Genomic DNA, 6,314 nt, shown 5'->3' with positions numbered 1-6,314 from the left:
CAGTCCCTTTCTCATTCTGCTGCTGCAGAGCTTGACAGCAGCTGATCTGATGGGAGTGCCCGTGCTGTCAGCAAATTCCTCCTCCTGCCCTGAGGAAGGACCAGCCTCCCCAGGGGTTGCAGTCTTTATCGGGAGAGTCTTTATTTCTGGATAGAAAGGTATGCAGTGCATCAGTGGTACCAGATTTAACACTGCACTCAGAATCATCGTATTTTTGATGGCAGCTGTCCCCACTGAGTGACACAGAACTCTTTTAACTGGGAGTGATTTCGTCCCCTGGTAGGCATTAATAAATAACATCATTTTTGAAATGGAAGGGGAATTGGGTAATGTTCGCTTTGTGTTCTGGTGTGAGAAAATATGATGTGTTTTTCACAGTCAGCAATAAAAAACGCCCTCAGGTGTTATTTTCCTAGTTAGCAAGAAGACTGTGCATGATAAAAACACTGACAGGTGCCTTCATATTCAGCATGCTGACACACCATGCAGAGCACTCAAGCTGCCTTGAAACTCATGGAACATGCTAAACATTAAAAAAAATTATACCAAATAATTAGACAATTACAAAGTACTGAGAACATCCTTCATTTTACCAGCAGAAAATTACACCCTTAACTGCGAAGGTAATTTTGATAAAATCAACACTCTGGGCTATGAATTTATCAAGCAAGTTAAGGCTGATTACCATTACTTGAAAAAAGCATCAAATTGTCAATAATATTGTATTACCATCATGAAAACCTCTTGCTCTTTCTACTTACCAAATCATCTTATCTATTTGTGCAACAATTGCAGCATACAAGTTAAATTAGTAGTCTTGATTTTGCCATCAGTTAAATGGAGGAAAAAGACAATATTTCTGTGAAGAGCTGAAAAGCTGTTTTGTAATTTTCATATTGCCTTGGGACCTTTGGAAGGAACCACTCTCTTGGAGGAAAAGCACTGCACCTTTTTCTTCAGCTGGTCCAGGCCTTATATTTCATTTCTAATTAAAGCATGACCTTGAAATGAGGATGGCTGCCACCTGATTATTAGCTGCATGAAGTGTTCCCCCAGACTTCTTCCCTATGTTCATCATGCCAGGATTTATTCCATCCTTTCATATTTGTCTGTGGCCAACAAGTCTCCCTCCAGATGAAAACATTTTTCCTTGGCCTCTGCTTCCCCATTCCTAAATGGAGCTCCCTCCACAGTAAAATGGATATAATCCATGGTGTTTTACTGGGCAATGTATAATCACAGACTCATGGGATCACTGAGGTTGGAAAAGCCACCTAAGATGATAAGGTGGTTTATCAAGATGATAAACCAGCACTGCCAAGCCCACCACTAAGCTGTTTACAAAATTTTTAAATCCCTGCAGGAAAGGTGACTATGCCACTTGGCAGGATGTCCGAAGGTGAAAGGCAGGTGCTGAATGAAAAATACCACTTGTAGTGGAGCACAGCCTTGTGATCAGCCACGATGTACCATTTTTATTGACATGTTTTTCTTCCCCATATTTTAACTTTGTATGCAGTGAAGTACTCTGTATCACTCAAACAGAAACAAATCAGATAAGAATCTTCCTCACCATTAGAGAGCCTGAACTCAATGACAATGGGCAAATGCTACTACAATGCTGATATTTAGGGGAGAGACTGCCTGGAGCTGGTTCCTGCTATCCCAAACCCAGCAGGGCGAGATTCACTGTACCAGCCAGAGGCACATCACTTCTCCAAACTGATCCCAAAGGGGCTGGGATGAGGGGCTCAAAGCCCACCCACAGGGCCTGGGGCCACTGGAGAATCCGTCTGAGCAAATCTGCTTGGAGCCGCCAGGACTGAGCCTTGCAGGTGACACAGGCACTGAGAGCACCTGGAATACAGCCCAGGCAAACACTGCAGCTGCAATCTTCCTCTGCACTGACAAGAACAACTTCTGCCTCTCCACAGCTGCCACCAGCATGACATCTTCTGCACTGCTGCCCTCTACCTGAGCAGAAAAATAATGAAGAACTTTCCTGAACAAACGATCCCTTGCAAAGGTGTGCAAGACCATTCTGATGACTCATTTGGTCTCCAGGCCTCTAAATATTCTGGGAGCTGTCCGTGCCAGGGCTGCAGGAAGGACACTGACCTCCTGCCACAGTTACAGGAACTGCTGACTGCTAGAATTACCCCAGCATCTTCAGCAAACGCCTGTAAATTCTTGACCATGGTTCTGCCTGGGTCAATCCCTATTCAATGTCATGACCAACCATCTGACTCCACCAATAATCCCTGCCCACCACAGCATTCAGCAGGGCAATAGGGTGAAGCTGGCCTGATGGTCTTTGTTCACAACTGAGCCACACACTCTTGGCTTGAGTCCTCACCCAGCAGGACCTGAGCTGGACAAGAGAGCAAACCAAAACAGCCAGAGATGCAGACAGGGAAAGAAAAACCTCAAACTGCCATTTGAAATAAGCACTCATTCAATAAGAAAACAGATTACACACCCACAGCTCCACATTTCTGCAGGAGGGAAGAAGGAAAAAAACAACTGCAAAGAGCAGGAGGGATTATGCTCACCCAGCTCATCATCAGGCTCAGAGCTCCATCTCGTGGGTGCTGGCCACCAGCAGCAGCCACTGGCCAAGAGGCCTGGAGGCCACCAAATCCCTTGGGAATCTGCAGCTCAGCTGGGCTCTCAGGGCCATGGACACGCTTTCTGGTGGCCTTTCACTTAGTGCTTTTTAATGGCATCCACCTTGCATTTCTCAGCATTGAATGCCTCTTAATGTCCACATCACTGATGGAGTCACTGATGGACAAAGCTGCACGCCTGGCAGGGCTGTCTGTGAGCTCCTCCTGCTCTGTCATGGCTCAGGGCTACTTTGTCTCAGCATATTAGTGAAGGGGAAAACATTTGTCATCTTTGAGCTGAGATGTTGCTCTGATCCCCCCAGAATCACAGCTCCTCAAGATGTGGGCCTGGCACACTGCTGGTCAAGGCACAAGTGAGTGCAGGGAGCCAGGCCAGGGCTTCATGAGCCATGGAAGATGACAAAGAAAGCCACCTGCAGGCTCAGCTGATAATTAAGAATATCTTGGAAAGGGTCTAGCTGGCTACTTTCTTTAGGGTTTGGTTGGCAGCCAGACACATCTTTGTGACATGGAAAAATGTGTGCTCTGCTTTTGGGGAGTGTGTGAGCTTTGACGTGTGAACTTTGCTCCAGAATCTTCTCCAAATGACCTTGTACCCAGGGAAGTGTTTCCAGATGCTGCCAGGTGAATCTTTCCTAGGTGTTTGCCATTAACTTCTGTTTCAATTAGAAAACTTTAGCTTCAGCACATTTATTGGTGCTATAGAGGGATGGCTTTTTAATTTTTTAAAAATTCTTTTTTCTTCTGTAAATATTTGAGCATGGATCTGTTTAAATGATCCTTAAAGAACTACAGCCATTTTACTTTGGCTGTGCTTTAAGAATAAATACTCATTGTTCAGAGTGACAGTGTCCAGAGGATTAAATTACACCTTTTGTTTTCCAGGGTAGGGTTTCTTCACTTTGCCCATAATGCCTCCAACTCAGCAATGCTCACTACTGTCATGTTACTGCCTTGAACACCAACTCAGCTTTTTGCACCTCTTTTCATTGAGAGATTTTCTCTGCAGAAAATGTGCATTGAGCAGTCCATGATACACTGTGTTTCTCCAGCCACTTTCCAGAGATCTCTGCCCCATCGTTATTCCTGGTGCACACACCTGATAGAGGCTCCTTCCCAGGCTCTCATGGCTTTGTCCTGGTTTTCTCTGAAGCAAAGGCTGTAGCTGATGTCCCTACAGCACCATGACATTTAGGGTGGACTACTTCACAGCTGACCTATGGACAGTGCACATCTTTGGAGGGCCTGAGTCTGACCTGGAGCCTCTGGGGGGATAAGAGCAACATCTCAGCTCAAAGATGACAAATGTTTTCCCTTCACTAGTGTGCTGAGACAAAGCAGCCCTGAGCCATGACAGAGCAGGAGGAGCTCACAGACAGCCCTGCCAGGCGTGCAGCTTTGTCCATCAGTGACTCCATCAGTGATGTGGACATTAAGAGGCATTCAATACTGAGAAATGCAAGGTGGATGCCATTAAAAAGTAATAAGTGAAAGGCCACCAGAAAGTGTGTCCATGGCCCTGAGAGCCCAGCTGAGCTGCAGATTCCCAAGGGATTTGGTGGCCTCCAGACCCTTTGGCCAGTGGCTGCTGCTGGTGGCCAGCACCCACGAGATGGAGCTCTGAGCCTGATGATGAGCTGGGTGAGCATAATCCCTCCTGCTCTTTGCAGTTGTTTTTTTCCTTCTTCCCTCCTGCAGAAATGTGGAGCTGTGGGTGTGTAATCTGTTTTCTTATTGAATGAGTGCTTATTTCAAATGGCAGTTTGAGGTTTTTCTTTCCCTGTCTGCATCTCTGGCTGTTTTGGTTTGCTCTCTTGTCCAGCTCAGGTCCTGCTGGGTGAGGACTCAAGCCAAGAGTGTGTGGCTCAGTTGTGAACAAAGACCATCAGGCCAGCTTCACCCTATTGCCCTGCTGAATGCTGTGGTGGGCAGGGATTATTGGTGGAGTCAGATGGTTGGTCGTGACATTGAATAGGGATTGACCCAGGCAGAACCATGGTCAAGAATTTACAGGCGTTTGCTGAAGATGCTGGGGTAATTCTAGCAGTCAGCAGTTCCTGTAACTGTGGCAGGAGGTCAGTGTCCTTCCTGCAGCCCTGTCACAGACAGCTGCCAGAATATTTAGAGGCCTGGAGACCAAATGAGTCATCAGAATGGTCTTGCCCACCTTTGCAAGGGATCGTTTGTTCAGGAAAGTTCTTCATTATTTTTCTGCTCAGGTAGAGGGCAGCAGTGCAGATGTCATGCTGGTGGCAGCTGTGGAGAGCCAGAAGTTGTTCTTGTCAGTGCAGAGGAAGATTGCAGCTGCAGTGTTTGCCTGGGCTGTATTCCAGGTGCTCTCAGTGCCTGTGTCACCTGCAAGGCTCAGTCCTGGCGGCTCCAAGCAGATTTGCTCAGAGGGATTCTCTGGTGGGTGGGCTTTGAGCCCTTCATCCCAGCCCTTTGGAATCAGTAGAGCTGGGATGGCTAACCTGACAATCCTGACAATCCTCAGGGACCTGATTCAGGCACTGCTGGAGACTGGCTTTTGGTGCACCAAGCTCCTGATGGACCTGGATGGTCTTGGTGGGAGGAGTTCAGGCATCACCCCAAAGCAGGCTCACCTGTAGATGTGCTGGACCAGGGGAAACATTTTGTAGAACAAACTGGAGCTTCTTATTCCCCAGAGATGCTCAAAGCATAACTACAAGACTAAGGAAAGGGGTGGAAAAACATCTGGTTGAACCCAAAGTAAAATCAGCTGCGTGGGACCCTGGACAGGGAAGGCAAGAAAGCAGAAGATCATGAATTGGAAAAACTCATGCTCTTTAGAGCTATGCTTGTATCCCACAGGAGATACATATCTCAAGTCAGAGAGAGATTAATTATTTTCTAACAAAATCTTATACCATTTTCTTACACCTTAAAAAACATTGCATCTTGAATTTCAGCAGCTGTCAGTGATGCTTAAGCTGCCTTTTTGCAGCTGAAAATCTGGCTGATGAGATCAAACCCAAAGGCATCCTCTCCCATACCAGTACCTGTGACAGTGATGACAGCAGGCTAGCACGCAGAGCAAGTTTTTTAGCAGCTCCTTTCCCCACATGCGCCAGGGGAAATTAAAGTCAGGGTTAAATGTCTCTAAAATCCTCTCTGAAACAGAGGCTTAATCCCCAAAAGCAACAGAGAATAACGGGGTTATTAAGTAAGAGGTTTTGCTCTCAGCACCAGGGTTTAAGGCCAAAAGCTCTCCAGCATTTTCTGGTTGGTGTAACAACACTGAAATCTCCAACATCTTTGTCCCAATTCTCCTCCTGTCTCTCATTTTGCACTGTCCATGCCTCAGGAGCTGGTGAATGGAGAGTGAACTGCTGAATGCTTCAAAACCCAGCTTCCTAGGATCAGTCTTAATTGTCCAATTTATAACTACCATGCTTTCATGAGGATTTCTCTTCCCACCAGCTAAGTGTCTCAGAATAAAGCAAACCATCATTATTCCTGCCTAATTCAGAGTGGCCTCTGGAAGAAAATTCCTTTTTCGGGCATGTTTTCTTTCTAAAGGATATCCATGATAGTCAGGGCATGTGATTGCTGGGCTCCAGAGTAATGGTGAGCTGCCACAAACAGACCTGCTGGCTTCCAAATCCTCAGTAGCTGGGTCTTGCTGTGCAAACAAAATCTCACATATTTTGTATGCAACAGAGGCTG

This window comes from Passer domesticus, chromosome Z (genome assembly GCF_036417665.1).
Source record: "Passer domesticus isolate bPasDom1 chromosome Z, bPasDom1.hap1, whole genome shotgun sequence".
Taxonomy (NCBI): Eukaryota; Metazoa; Chordata; class Aves; order Passeriformes; family Passeridae; genus Passer; species Passer domesticus.
Note: the sequence above shows the minus strand (reverse complement) of the source record.